The 15,184-nt window shown below is 31.9% G+C and overlaps 1 protein-coding gene across 1 annotated transcript in view; it reads right to left on the bottom strand.

Moving 5' to 3' along the window:
* LOC129751451 (ATP-binding cassette sub-family F member 2) overlaps window positions 1-15,184 on the bottom strand; it is a 520,520-nt gene that overhangs the window by 498,605 nt on the left and 6,731 nt on the right. The gene's annotated exons all lie outside the window — the stretch shown is intronic.

The raw sequence follows: 15,184 nt of genomic DNA, 5'->3' as shown, positions 1-15,184 counted from the left end.
CAAGTTTTTTCGCACGACTCCCGACCAGAAAAAATCGAAAAAAAATGATTTTTTTCCGAAAAATTTTCAAGTTGAAAATTTTGCGTGATTCAAAAAATTCAAGTTTTTTCGCACGACCCCCGACCAGAAAAAATCGAAATAAATGATTTTTTCCCGAAAAATTTTCAAGTTGAAAATTTTGCGTGATTCATAAAATTCAAGTTTTTTCGCACGACCCCCGACCAGAAAAAATCGAAAAAAATGATTTTTTCCCGAAAAATTTTCATGTTAAAAATTTTGCGTGATTCAAAAAATTCAAGTTTTTTCGCACGACCCCCGACCAGAAAAAATCGAAAAAAATGATTTTTTCCCGAAAAATTTTCAAGTTGAAAATTTTGCGTGATTCAAAAAATTCAAGGTTTTTCGCACGACCCCCGACCAGAAAAAATCGAAAAAAATGATTTTTTCCCGAAAAATTTTCAAGTTGAAAATTTTGCGTTATTCAAAAAATTCAAGTTTTTTCGCACGACCGCCGACCAGAAAAAATCGAAAAAAATTATTTTTTCCCGAAAAATTTTCAAGTTGAAAATTTTGCGTGATTCAAAAAATTCAAGGTTTTTCGCACGACCTCCGACCAGAAAAAATCGAAAAAAATGATTTTTTCCCGAAAAATTTTCAAGTTGAAAATTTTGCGTGATTCAAAAAATTCAAGGTTTTTCGCATGACCCCCGACCAGAAAAAATCGAAAAAAATGATTTTTTGCCGAAAAATTTTCGAGTTGAAAATTTTGCGTGATTCAAAAAATTCAAGTTTTTTCGCACGACCCCCGACCAGAAAAAAACGAAAAAAATGATTTTTTCCCGAAAAATTTTCAAGTTGAAAATTTTGCGTGATTCAAAAAATTCAAGTTTTTTCGCACGACCCCCGACCAGAAAAAATCGAAAAAAATGATTTTTTCCCGAAAAATTTTCAAGTTGAAAATTTTGCGTGATTCAAAAAATTCAAGTTTTTTCGCACGACCCCCGACCAGAAAAAATCGAAAAAAAAAGATTTTTTTCCCGAAAAATTTTCAAGTTGAAAATTTTGCGTGATTCAAAAAATTCAAGGTTTTTCGCACGACCCCCGACCAGAAAAAATCGAAAAAAATGATTTTTTCCCGAAAAATTTTCAAGTTGAAAATTTTGCGTGATTAAAAAAATTCAAGTTTTTTCGCACGACCCCCGACCAGAAAAAATCGAAAAAAAAGATTTTTTCCCGAAAAATTTTCAAGTTGAAAATTTTGCGTGATTCAAAAAATTCAAGGTTTTTCGCACGACCCCCGACCAGAAAAAATCGAAAAAAATGATTTTTTCCCGAAAAATTTTCAAGTTGAAAATTTTGCGTGATTCAAAAAATTCAAGGTTTTTCGCACGACCCCCGACCAGAAAAAATCGAAAAAAATTATTTTTTCCCGAAAAATTTTCAAGTTGAAAATTTTCAAGTTTTTTCGCACGCCCCCGACCAGAAAAAATCGAAAAATGATTTTTTCCCGAAAAATTTTCAAGTTGAAAATTTTGCGTGATTCAAAAAATTCAAGGTTTTTCGCACGACCCCCGACCAGAAAAAATCGAAAAAAATGATTTTTTCCCGAAAAATTTTCAAGTTGAAAATTTTGCGTGATTCAAAAAATTCAAGGTTTTTCGCACGACCCCCGACCAGAAAAAATCGAAAAAAATGATTTTTTCCCGAAAAATTTTCAAGTTGAAAATTTTGCGTGATTCAAAAAATTCAAGTTTTTTCGCACGACCCCCGACCAGAAAAAATCGAAATAAATGATTTTTTCCCGAAAAATTTTCAAGTTGAAAATTTTGCGTGATTCAAAAAAATCAAGGTTTTTCGCACGACCCCCGACCAGAAAAAATCGAAAAAAAAGATTTTTTCCCGAAAAATTTTCAAGTTGAAAATTTTGCGTGATTCAAAAAATTCAAGGTTTTTCGCATGACCCCCGACCAGAAAAAATCGAAAAAAATGATTTTTTCCCGAAAAATTTTCAAGTTGAAAATTTTGCGTGATTCAAAAAATTCAAGTTTTTTCGCACGACTCCCGACCAGAAAAAAACGAAAAAAATGATTTTTTCCCGAAAAATTTTCAAGTTGAAAATTTTGCGTGATTCAAAAAATTCAAGTTTTTTCGCACGACCCCCGACCAGAAAAAATCGAAAAAAATGATTTTTTCCCGAAAAATTTTCAAGTTGAAAATTTTGCGTGATTCAAAAAATTCAAGGTTTTTCGCACGACCCCCGACCAGAAAAAATCGAAAAAAATGATTTTTTCCCGAAAAATTTTCAAGTTGAAAATTTTGCGTGATTCAAAAATGTCAAGGTTTTTCGCATGACCCCCGACCAGAAAAAATCGAAAAAAATGATTTTTTCCCGAAAAATTTTCAAGTTGAAAATTTTGCGTGATTCAAAAAATTCAAGGTTTTTCGCACGACCCCCGACCAGAAAAAATCGAAAAAAATGATTTTTTCCCGAAAAATTTTCAAGTTGAAAATTTTGCGTGATTCAAAAAATTCAAGTTTTTTCGCACGAACCCCGACCAGAAAAAATCGAAAAAAATGATTTTTTCCCGAAAAATTTTCAAGTTGAAAATTTTGCGTGATTCAAAAAATTCAAGGTTTTTCGCACGACCCCCGACCAGAAAAAATCGAAAAAAATGATTTTTTCCCGAAAAATTTTCAAGTTGAAAATTTTGCGGGATTCAAAAAATTCAAGTTTTTTCGCACGACCCCCGACCAGAAAAAATCGAAAAAAATGATTTTTTCCCGAAAAATTTTCAAGTTGAAAATTTTGCGTGATTCAAAAAATTCAAGGTTTTTCGCACGACCCCCGACCAGAAAAAATCGAAAAAAATGATTTTTTCCCGAAAAATTTTCAAGTTGAAAATTTTGCGTGATTCAAAAAATTCAAGGTTTTTCGCACGACCCCCGACCAGAAAAAATCGAAAAAAATGATTTTTTCCCGAAAATTTTTCAAGTTGAAAATTTTGCGTGATTCAAAAAATTCAAGGTTTTTCGCATGACCCCCGACCAGAAAAATCGAAAAAAATGATTTTTTCCCGAAAAATTTTCAAGTTGAAAATTTTGCGTGATTCAAAAAATTCAAGGTTTTTCGCACGACCCCCGACCAGAAAAAATCGAAAAAAATGATTTTTTCCCGAAAAATTTTCAAGTTGAAAATTTTGCGTGATTCAAAAAATTCAAGGTTTTTCGCACGACCCCCGACCAGAAAAAATCGAAAAAAATGATTTTTTCCCGAAAATTTTTCAAGTTGAAAATTTTGCGTGATTCAAAAAATTCAAGGTTTTTCGCATGACCCCCGACCAGAAAAATCGAAAAAAATGATTTTTTCCCGAAAAATTTTCAAGTTGAAAATTTTGCGTGATTCAAAAAATTCAAGGTTTTTCGCACGACCCCCGACCAGAAAAAATCGAAAAAAATGATTTTTTCCCGAAAAATTTTCAAGTTGAAAATTTTGCGTGATTCAAAAAATTCAAGTTTTTTCGCACGACCCCCGACCAGAAAAAATCGAAAAAAAATGATTTTTTCCCGAAAAAATTTCAAGTTGAAAATTTTGCGCGATTCAAAAAATTCAAGGTTTTTTGCACGACCTTCGACCAGAAAAAATCGAAAAAAATGATTTTTTCCCAAAAAATTTTCAAGTTGAAAATTTTGCGTGATTCAAAAAATTCAAGGTTTTTCGCACGACCCCCGACCAGAAAAAATCGAAAAAAATGATTTTTTCCCGAAAAACTTTCAAGTTGAAAATTTTGCGTGATTCAAAAGATTCAAGTTTTTTCGCACGACCCCCGACCAGAAAAAATCGAAAAATGATTTTTTCCCGAAAAATTTTCAAGTTGAAAATTTTGCGTGATTCAAAAAATTCAAGTTTTTTCGCACGACCCCCGACCAGAAAAAATCGAAAAAAATGATTTTTTCCCGAAAAATTTTCAAGTTGAAAATTTTGCGTGATTCAAAAAATTCAAGGTTTTTCGCACGACCCCCGACCAGAAAAAATCGAAAAAAATGATTTTTTCCCGAAAAATTTTCAAGTTGAAAATTTTGCGTGATTCAAAAAATTCAAGGTTTTTCGCACGACCCCCGACCAGAAAAAATCGAAAAAAATTATTTTTTCCCGAAAAATTTTCAAGTTGAAAATTTTGCGTGATTCAAAAAATTCAAGGTTTTTCGCATGACCCCCGACCAGAAAAAATCGAAAAAAATGATTTTTTCCCGAAAAATTTTCAAGTTGAAAATTTTGCGTGATTCAAAACATTCAAGTATTTTCGCACGACCCCCGACCAGAAAAAAATGATTTTTTCCCGAAAAATTTTCAAGTTGAAAATTTTGCGTGATTCAAAAAATTCAAGTTTTTTCGCACGACCCCCGACCAGAAAAAAATCGAAAAAAATGATTTTTTCCCGAAAAATTTTCAAGTTGAAAATTTTGCGTGATTCAAAAAATTCAAGGTTTTTCGCATGACCCCCGACCAGAAAAAATCGAAAAAAAATGATTTTTTCCCGAAAAATTTTCAAGTTGAAAATTTTGCGTGATTCAAAAAATTCAAGGTTTTTCGCACTACCCCCGACCAGAAAAAATCAAAAAAAAAAGATTTTTTCCCGAAAAATTTTCAAGTTGAAAATTTTGCGTGATTCGAAAAATTCAAGGTTTTTCGCACGACCCCCGACCAGAAAAAATCGAAAAAAATGATTTTTTCCCGAAAAATTTTCAAGTTGAAAATTTTGCGTGATTCGAAAAATTCAAGGTTTTTCGCACGACCCCCGACCAGAAAAAATCGAAAAAAATGATTTTTTCCCGAAAAATTTTCAAGTTGAAAATTTTGCGTGATTCGAAAAATTCAAGGTTTTTCGCACGACCCCCGACCAGAAAAAATCGAAAAAAATGATTTTTTCCCGAAAAATTTTCAAGTTGAAAATTTTGCGTGATTCAAAAAATTCAAGTTTTTTCGCACGACCCCCGACCAGAAAAAATCGAAAAAAAAAGATTTTTTCCCGAAAAATTTTCAAGTTGAAAATTTTGCGTGATTCAAAAAATTCAAGGTTTTTCGCACGACCCCCGACCAGAAAAAATCGAAAAAAATGATTTTTTCCCGAAAAATTTTCAAGTTGAAAATTTTGCGTGATTCAAAAAATTCAAGTTTTTTCGCACGACCCCCGACCAGAAAAAATCGAAAAAAATGATTTTTTCCCGAAAAATTTTCAAGTTGAAAATTTTGCGTGATTCAAAAAATTCAAGTTTTTTCGCACGACCCCCGACCAGAAAAAATCGAAAAAAATGATTTTTTCCCGAAAAATTTTCAAGCTGAAAATTTTGCGTGATTCAAAAAATTCAAGTTTTTTCGCACGACCCCCGACCAGAAAAAATCGAAAAAAATGATTTTTTCCCGAAAAATTTTCAAGTTGAAAATTTTGCGTGATTCAAAAAATTCAAGGTTTTTCGCACGACCCCCGACCAGAAAAAATCGAAAAAAATGATTTTTTCACGAAAAATTTTCAAGTTGAAAATTTTGCGTGATTCAAAAAATTCAAGTTTTTTCGCACGACCCCCGACCAGAAAAAATCGAAAAAAAATGATTTTTTCCCGAAAAATTTTCAAGTTGAAAATTTTGCGTGATTCAAAAAATTCAAGGTTTTTCGCACGACCCCCGACCAGAAAAAATCGAAAAAAAAATGATTTTTTCCCGAAAAATTTTCAAGTTGAAAATTTTGCGTGATTCAAAAAATTCAAGTTTTTTCGCACGACCCCCGACCAGAAAAAATCGAAAAAAATGATTTTTTCCCGAAAAATTTTCAAGTTGAAAATTTTGCGTGATTCAAAAATTTCAAGGTTTTTCGCACGACCCCCGACCAGAAAAAATCGAAAAAAATGATTTTTTCCCGAAAAACTTTGAAGTTGAAAATTTTGCGTGATTCAAAAATTCAAGTTTTTTCGCACACCCCCGACCAGAAAAAATCGAAAAATGATTTTTTCCCGAAAAATTTTCAAGTTGAAAATTTTGCGTGATTAAAAAAATTCAAGGTTTTTCGCACGACCCCCGACCAGAAAAAATCGAAAAAAATGATTTTTTCCCGAAAAATTTTCAAGTTGAAAATTTTGCGTGATTCAAAAAATTCAAGGTTTTTCGCACGACCCCCGACCAGAAAAAATCGAAAAAAATGATTTTTTCCCGAAAAATTTTCAAGTTGAAAATTTTGCGTGATTCAAAAAATTCAAGTTTTTTCGCACGACCCCCGACCAGAAAAAATCGAAAAAAATGTTTTTTTCCCGAAAAATTTTCAAGTTGAAAATTTTGCGTGATTCAAAAAATTCAAGTTTTTTCGCACGACCCCCGACCAGAAAAAATCGAAATAAATGATTTTTTCCCGAAAAATTTTCAAGTTGAAAATTTTGCGTGATTCAAAAAATTCAAGGTTTTTCGCACGACCACCGACCAGAAAAAATCGAAAAAAAAGATTTTTTCCCGAAAAATTTTCAAGTTGAAAATTTTGCGTGATTCAAAAAATTCAAGGTTTTTCGCATGACCCCCGACCAGAAAAAATCGAAAAAAATGATTTTTTCCCGAAAAATTTTCAAGTTGAAAATTTTGCGTGATTCATAAAATTCAAGTTTTTTCGCACGACCCCCGACCAGAAAAAATCGAAAAAAATGATTTTTTCCCGAAAAATTTTCAAGTTGAAAATTTTGCGTGATTCAAAAAATTCAAGTTTTTTCGCACGACCCCCGACCAGAAAAAATCGAAAAAAAATGATTTTTTTCCGAAAAATTTTCAAGTTGAAAATTTTGCGTGATTCAAAAAATTCAAGGTTTTTCGCACGACCCCCGACCAGAAAAAATCGAAAAAAATGATTTTTTCCCGAAAAATTTTCAAGTTGAAAATTTTGCGTGATTCAAAAATGTCAAGGTTTTTCGCATGACCCCCGACCAGAAAAAATCGAAAAAATGATTTTTTCCCGAAAAATTTTCAAGTTGAAAATTTTGCGTGATTCAAAAAATTCAAGGTTTTTCGCACGACCCCCGACCAGATAAAATCGAAAAAAATGATTTTTTCCCGAAAAATTTTCATGTTAAAAATTTTGCGTGATTCAAAAAATTCAAGTTTTTTCGCACGACCCCCGACCAGAAAAAATCGAAAAAAATGATTTTTTCCCGAAAAATTTTCAAGTTGAAAATTTTGCGTGATTCAAAAAATTCAAGGTTTTTCGCACGACCCCCGACCAGAAAAAATCGAAAAAAATGATTTTTTCCCGAAAAATTTTCAAGTTGAAAATTTTGCGTGATTCAAAAAATTCAAGTTTTTTCGCACGACCGCCGACCAGAAAAAATCGAAAAAAATTATTTTTTCCCGAAAAATTTTCAAGTTGAAAATTTTGCGTGATTCAAAAAATTCAAGGTTTTTCGCACGACCTCCGACCAGAAAAAATCGAAAAAAATGATTTTTTCCCGAAAAATTTTCAAGTTGAAAATTTTGCGTGATTCAAAAAATTCAAGGTTTTTCGCATGACCCCCGACCAGAAAAAATCGAAAAAAATGATTTTTTGCCGAAAAATTTTCGAGTTGAAAATTTTGCGTGATTCAAAAAATTCAAGTTTTTTCGCACGACCCCCGACCAGAAAAAAACGAAAAAAATGATTTTTTCCCGAAAAATTTTCAAGTTGAAAATTTTGCGTGATTCAAAAAATTCAAGTTTTTTCGCACGACCCCCGACCAGAAAAAATCGAAATAAATGATTTTTTCCCGAAAAATTTTCAAGTTGAAAATTTTGCGTGATTCAAAAAATTCAAGTTTTTTCGCACGACCCCCGACCAGAAAAAATCGAAAAAAAAAGATTTTTTTCCCGAAAAATTTTCAAGTTGAAAATTTTGCGTGATTCAAAAAATTCAAGGTTTTTCGCACGACCCCCGACCAGAAAAAATCGAAAAAAATGATTTTTTCCCGAAAAATTTTCAAGTTGAAAATTTTGCGTGATTCAAAAAATTCAAGTTTTTTCGCACGACCCCCGACCAGAAAAAATCGAAAAAAATTATTTTTTCCCGAAAAATTTTCAAGTTGAAAATTTTGCGTGATTCAAAAAATTCAAGTTTTTTCGCACGACCCCCGACCAGAAAAAATCGAAAAAAATGATTTTTTCCCGAAAAATTTTCAAGTTGAAAATTTTGCGTGATTCAAAAAATTCAAGGTTTTTCGTACGACCGCCGACCAGAAAAAATCGAAAACAATGATTTTTTCCCGAAAAATTTTCAAGTTGAAAATTTTGCGTGATTCAAAAAATTCAAGTTTTTTCGCACGACCCCCGACCAGAAAAAAATCGAAAAAAATGGATTTTTTCCCGAAAAATTTTCAAGTTGAAAATTTTGCGTGATTCAAAAAAATTCAAGGTTTTTTGCACGACCCCCGACCAGAAAAAATCGAAAAAAAATGATTTTTTCCTGAAAAATTTTCAAGTTGAAAATTTTGCGTGATTCAAAAAATTCAAGTTTTTTCGCACGACCCCCGACCAGAAAAAACCGAAAAAAATGATTTTTTCCCGAAAAAATTTCAAGTTGAAAATTTTGCGCGATTCAAAAAATTCAAGGTTTTTTGCACGACCCCCGACCAGAAAAAATCGAAAAAAATGATTTTTTCCCGAAAAATTTTCAAGTTGAAAATTTTGCGTGATTCAAAAAATTCAAGGTTTTTCGCACGACCCCTGACCAGAAAATATCGAAAAAAATGATTTTTTCCGAAAAATTTTCAAGTTGAAAATTTTGCGTGATTCAAAAAATTCAAGTTTTTTCGCACGACCCCCGACCCGAAAAAAAATCGAAAAAAAAGATTTTTTCCCGAAAAATTTTCAAGTTGAAAATTTTGCGTGATTCAAAAAATTCAAGGTTTTTCGCACGACCCCCGACCAGAAAAAATCGAAAAAAATGATTTTTTCCCGAAAAATTTTCAAGTTGAAAATTTTGCGTGATTCAAAAAATTCAAGTTTTTTCGCACGACCCCCGACCAGAAAAAATCGAAAAAAATGATTTTTTCCCGAAAATTTTTCAAGTTGAAAATTTTCAAGTTTTTTCGCACGCCCCCGACCAGAAAAAATCGAAAAATGATTTTTTCCCGAAAAATTTTCAAGTTGAAAATTTTGCGTGATTCAAAAAATTCAAGGTTTTTCGCACGACCCCCGACCAGAAAAAATCGAAAAAAATGATTTTTTCCCGAAAAATTTTCAAGTTGAAAATTTTGCGTGATTCAAAAAATTCAAGGTTTTTCGCACGACCCCCGACCAGAAAAAATCGAAAAAAATGATTTTTTCCCGAAAAATTTTCAAGTTGAAAATTTTGCGTGATTCAAAAAATTCAAGTTTTTTCGCACGACCCCCGACCAGAAAAAATCGAAAAAAATGATTTTTTCCCGAAAAATTTTCAAGTTGAAAATTTTGCGTGATTCAAAAAATTCAAGTTTTTTCGCACGACCCCCGACCAGAAAAAATCGAAATAAATGATTTTTTCCCGAAAAATTTTCAAGTTGAAAATTTTGCGTGATTCAAAAAAATCAAGGTTTTTCGCATGACCCCCGACCAGAAAAAATCGAAAAAAATGATTTTTTCCCGAAAAATTTTCAAGTTGAAAATTTTGCGTGATTCAAAAAATTCAAGTTTTTTCGCACGACTCCCGACCAGAAAAAAACGAAAAAAATGATTTTTTCCCGAAAAATTTTCAAGTTGAAAATTTTGCGTGATTCAAAAAATTCAAGTTTTTTCGCACGACCCCCGACCAGAAAAAATCGAAAAAAATGATTTTTTCCCGAAAAATTTTCAAGTTGAAAATTTTGCGTGATTCAAAAAATTCAAGGTTTTTCGCACGACCCCCGACCAGAAAAAATCGAAAAAAATGATTTTTTCCCGAAAAATTTTCAAGTTGAAAATTTTGCGTGATTCAAAAAATTCAAGTTTTTTCGCACGAACCCCGACCAGAAAAAATCGAAAAAAATGATTTTTTCCCGAAAAATTTTCAAGTTGAAAATTTTGCGTGATTCAAAAAATTCAAGGTTTTTCGCACGACCCCCGACCAGAAAAAATCGAAAAAAATGATTTTTTCCCGAAAAATTTTCAAGTTGAAAATTTTGCGGGATTCAAAAAATTCAAGTTTTTTCGCACGACCCCCGACCAGAAAAAATCGAAAAAAATGATTTTTTCCCGAAAAATTTTCAAGTTGAAAATTTTGCGTGATTCAAAAAATTCAAGGTTTTTCGCACGACCCCCGACCAGAAAAAATCGAAAAAAATGATTTTTTCCCGAAAAATTTTCAAGTTGAAAATTTTGCGTGATTCAAAAAATTCAAGGTTTTTCGCACGACCCCCGACCAGAAAAAATCGAAAAAAATGATTTTTTCCCGAAAATTTTTCAAGTTGAAAATTTTGCGTGATTCAAAAAATTCAAGGTTTTTCGCATGACCCCCGACCAGAAAAATCGAAAAAAATGATTTTTTCCCGAAAAATTTTCAAGTTGAAAATTTTGCGTGATTCAAAAAATTCAAGGTTTTTCGCACGACCCCCGACCAGAAAAAATCGAAAAAAAAGATTTTTTCCCGAAAAATTTTCAAGTTGAAAATTTTGCGTGATTCAAAAAATTCAAGTTCTTTCGCACGACCCCCGACCAGAAAAAATCGAAAAAAATGATTTTTTCCCGAAAAATTTTCAAGTTGAAAATTTTGCGTGATTCAAAAAATTCAAGTTTTTTCGCACGACCCCCGACCAGAAAAAATCGAAAAAAAAAGATTTTTTACCGAAAAATTTTCAAGTTGAAAATTTTGCGTGATTCAAAAAATTCAAGGTTTTTCGCACGACCCCCGACCAGAAAAAATCGAAAAAAATGATTTTTTCCCGAAAAATTTTCAAGATGAAAATTTTGCGTGATTCAAAAAATTCAAGTTTTTTCGCACGACCCCCGACCAGAAAAAATCGCAAAAAAAGATTTTTTCCCGAAAAATTTTCAAGTTGAAAATTTTGCGTGATTCAAAAAATTCAAGGTTTTTCGCACGACCCCCGACCAGAAAAAATCGAAAAAAATGATTTTTTCCCGAAAAATTTTCAAGTTGAAAATTTTGCGTGATTCAAAAAATTCAAGTTTTTTCGCACGACCCCCGACCAGAAAAAATCGAAAAAAATGATTTTTTCCCGAAAAATTTCCAAGTTGAAAATTTTGCGTGATTCAAAAAATTCAAGGTTTTTCGCACGACCCCCGACCAGAAAAAATCGAAAAAAATGATTTTTTCCCGAACAATTTTCGAGTTGAAAATTTTGCGTGATTCAAAAAATTCAAGTTTTTTCGCACGACCCCCGACCAGAAAAAATCGAAAAAAAATGATTTTTTCCCGAAAAATTTTCAAGTTGAAAATTTTGCGTGATTCAAAAAATTCAAGGTTTTTCGCACGACCCCCGACCAGAAAAAATCGAAAAAAATGATTTTTTCCCGAAAAATTTTCAAGTTGAAAATTTTGCGTGATTCAAAAAATTCAAGTTTTTTCGCACGACCCCCGACCAGAAAAAATCGAAAAAAATGATTTTTTCCCGAAAAATTTTCAAGTTGAAAATTTTGCGTGATTCAAAAAATTCAAGGTTTTTCGCACGACCCCCGACCAGAAAAAATCGAAAAAAATCAAGTTGAAAATTTTGCGTGATTCAAAAAATTCAAGTTTTTTCGCACGACCCCCGACCAGAAAAAATCGAAAAAAATGATTTTTTCCCGAAAAATTTTCAAGTTGAAAATTTTTTGTGATTCAAAAAATTCAAGTTTTTTCGCACGACCCCCGACCAGAAAAAATCGAAAAAAATGATTTTTTCCCGAAAAATTTTCAAGTTGAAAATTTTGCGTGATTCAAAAAATTCAAGTTTTTTCGCACGACCCCCGACCAGAAAAAATCGAAAAAAATGATTTTTTCCCGAAAAATTTTCAAGTTGAAAATTTTGCGTGATTCAAAAAATTCAAGGTTTTTCGCACGACCCCCGACCAGAAAAAATCGAAAAAAAAGATTTTTTCCCGAAAAATTTTCAAGTTGAAAATTTTGCGTGATTCAAAAAATTCAAGTTCTTTCGCACGACCCCCGACCAGAAAAAATCGAAAAAAATGATTTTTTCCCGAAAAATTTTCAAGTTGAAAATTTTGCGTGATTCAAAAAATTCAAGTTTTTTCGCACGACCCCCGACCAGAAAAAATCGAAAAAAATGATTTTTTCCCGAAAAATTTTCAAGTTGAAAATTTTGCGTGATTCAAAAAATTCAAGGTTTTTCGCACGACCCCCGACCAGAAAAAATCGAAAAAAATCAAGTTGAAAATTTTGCGTGATTCAAAAAATTCAAGTTTTTTCGCACGACCCCCGACCAGAAAAAATCGAAAAAAATGATTTTTTCCCGAAAAATTTTCAAGTTGAAAATTTTTTGTGATTCAAAAAATTCAAGTTTTTTCGCACGACCCCCGACCAGAAAAAATCGAAAAAAATGATTTTTTCCCGAAAAATTTTCAAGTTGAAAATTTTGCGTGATTCAAAAAATTCAAGGTTTTTCGCACGACCCCCGACCAGGAAAAATCGAAAAAAATGATTTTTTCCCGAAAAATTTTCAAGTTGAAAATTTTGCGTGATTCAAAAAAATCAAGGTTTTTCTCACGACTTGAATTTTTTGAAACATGCAAAATTTTCAACTTGAAAATTTTTCGGGAAAAACTCATTTTTTTCGATTTTTTCTGGTCGGAGGTCGTGCGACAAACCTGGAATTTTTTGAATCACTCAAAATTTTAAACTTGAAATTTTCTCTGCAAAAAATCATTTTTTTCTCGATTTTTTCTGGTCGGGGGTCGTGCGAAAAACCTTGATTTTTTTTAATCACGCAAAATTTTCAACTTGAAAAATTTTCGGGAAAAAATCTTTTTTTTCGATTTTTTCTGGTCGGGGGTCGTGCGACAAACCTTGAATTTTTTGAATCACGCAAAATTTTCAACTTGAAAATTTTTCGGGATAAAATAATTTTTTTCGATTTTTTCTGGTCGGGGATCGTGCAAAAAACCTTGAATTTTTTGAATCACGCAAAATTTTCAACTTGAAAATTTCTCGGGAAAAAATCATTTTTTTCGATTTTTTCTGGTCGGGGGTCGTGCGAAAAACCTGAAATTTTTTGAATCACGCAAAATTTTCAACTTTTAAATTTTTTTGAGAAAAAATCATTTTTTTCGATTTTTTCTGGTCGGTGGTCGTGCGAAAAACCTTGAATTTTTTGAATCACGCAAAACTTTCAACTTGAAAATTTTTCGGGAAAAATCATTTTTTTGGATTTTTCTGGGTGGGAGTCGTGCGAAAAACCTTGAATTTTTTTAACCACGCGAAATTTTCAACTTGAAAATTTTTCGGGAAAAAATCATTTTTTTCGATTTTTTCTGGCCGGTGGTCGTGCGAAAAACCTTGAATTTTTTGAATCACGCAAAATTTTCAACTTGAAAATTTTTCGAGAAAAAATCATTTTTTTCGATTTTTTCTGGTCGGGGGTCGTGCGAAAAACCTTGAATTTTTTGGATCACTCAAAATTTTCAACTTGAAATTTTCTCTGCAAAAAATCATTTTTTTCTCGATTTTTTCTGGTCGGGGGTCGTGCGAAAAACCTTGAATTTTTTGAATGTCGCAAAATTTTAAACGTGAAATTTTTTCGGCAAAAAATCATTTTTGTTTCGATTTTTTCTGGTCGGGGGTCACGTGAAAAACCTTGAATTTTTCGAATCACGCAAAATTTTCAACTTGAAAATTTTTCGGGATAAAATCATTTTTTCGATTTATTCTGGTCGTGGGTCGCGTGAAAAACCTTGAATTTTTTGAATCACGGCAAATTTTCAACTTGAACATTTTTTGGCAAAAAATCATTTTTGTTTCGATTTTTTCTGGTCGTGGGTTCCGTGAAAAACCTTGAATTTTTCGAATCACGCAAAATTTTTAATATGAAAATTGTTCGGCAAAAAAACATATTTTTCGATTTTTTCTGGTCGGTGGTCGTGTGAAAAACCTTGAATTTTTTGTTAATCACGCAAAATTTTTAACTTGAACATTTTTTGGCAAAACCTCATTTTTTTCGTTTTTTTCTGGTCGGGAGTCGCGTGAAAAACCTTGAATATTTTTTAGTCAAGCAAAATTTTAAACTTGAAAATTTTTAGGCAAAAAATCATTTTTTTCGATTTTTTCTGGTCGGGGGTCGCGTGAAAAACCTTGAATTTTTTGAATCACGCTAAATTTTAAACTTGAAAATTTTTCGGCAAAAAATCATTTTTTTCGATTTTTTCTGGTCGGGGGTCGCGTGAAAAACCTTGATTTTTTCAATCATGCAAAATTTTAAACTTGAAAATTTTTTGGCAAAAAATCATTTTTTTCGTTTTTTTTCTGGTCGGGGGTTGCCTTAAAACCTTGAATTTTTTGTTTCACTTAAGTTTTTGAACTTGAAAACTTTTCGGCAAAAAATCATTTTTTTCGATTTTTTCTGGTCGGGGTTCGCGTAAAAAACCATAAAACCATGAATTTTTTGAATCACTCAAAATTTTAAACTTCAAAATTGTTCGGGGAAAAATCTTTTTTTTTTTTCGATTTTTTCTGGTCGGGGGTTGCGTGAAAAACTTTTGTCGGTGCTGGAAAAAAATATTCAAATAATATTTAAAAAGAAACCATTATCATTCTCAATGTTACCCAAATATGTGTGAAAATATTCTTACCGTGAACGCCAAACGTCAAAAAAAGTAGGATGTAGTTTTTAAAATCCTGCGTTTCAAATTAGGATGAATTTGGAACAAAGGCGTATAACGGTTGGGAACTTTGAAATCGATAACTGTGCTAAAACAGCAATTTACACCACCGGTTCCAGACGGACTGTTTAAGCGTATTTTTCATACACCGTTGGGACCGCTCTTACGGCCTGAACCGTTGCAGCTGCTCTGAAAGAAAAAGCTGAATTGTTCTAAATTTTTGCGGTAAATTTTCGAGGAATAAAAATAAAGTCGGATAGTTTAACTTTTAAGTTTAAATCCATTTATTCCAATATTTCTGATTTCAACTGGAGTTTCAAACAAAATGATTGATTTTTCATTATTTGATACCAAAAACATCTGATTTCTAAACAACTAATTTCCATTTTAAATTTTTAATTA

Source organism: Uranotaenia lowii, chromosome 3 (genome assembly GCF_029784155.1).
Source record: "Uranotaenia lowii strain MFRU-FL chromosome 3, ASM2978415v1, whole genome shotgun sequence".
Classification (NCBI taxonomy): Eukaryota; Metazoa; Arthropoda; class Insecta; order Diptera; family Culicidae; genus Uranotaenia; species Uranotaenia lowii.
The sequence above is the reverse complement of the archived record's forward strand: the minus strand, read 5'-3'. Positions and strand labels throughout refer to the sequence as shown.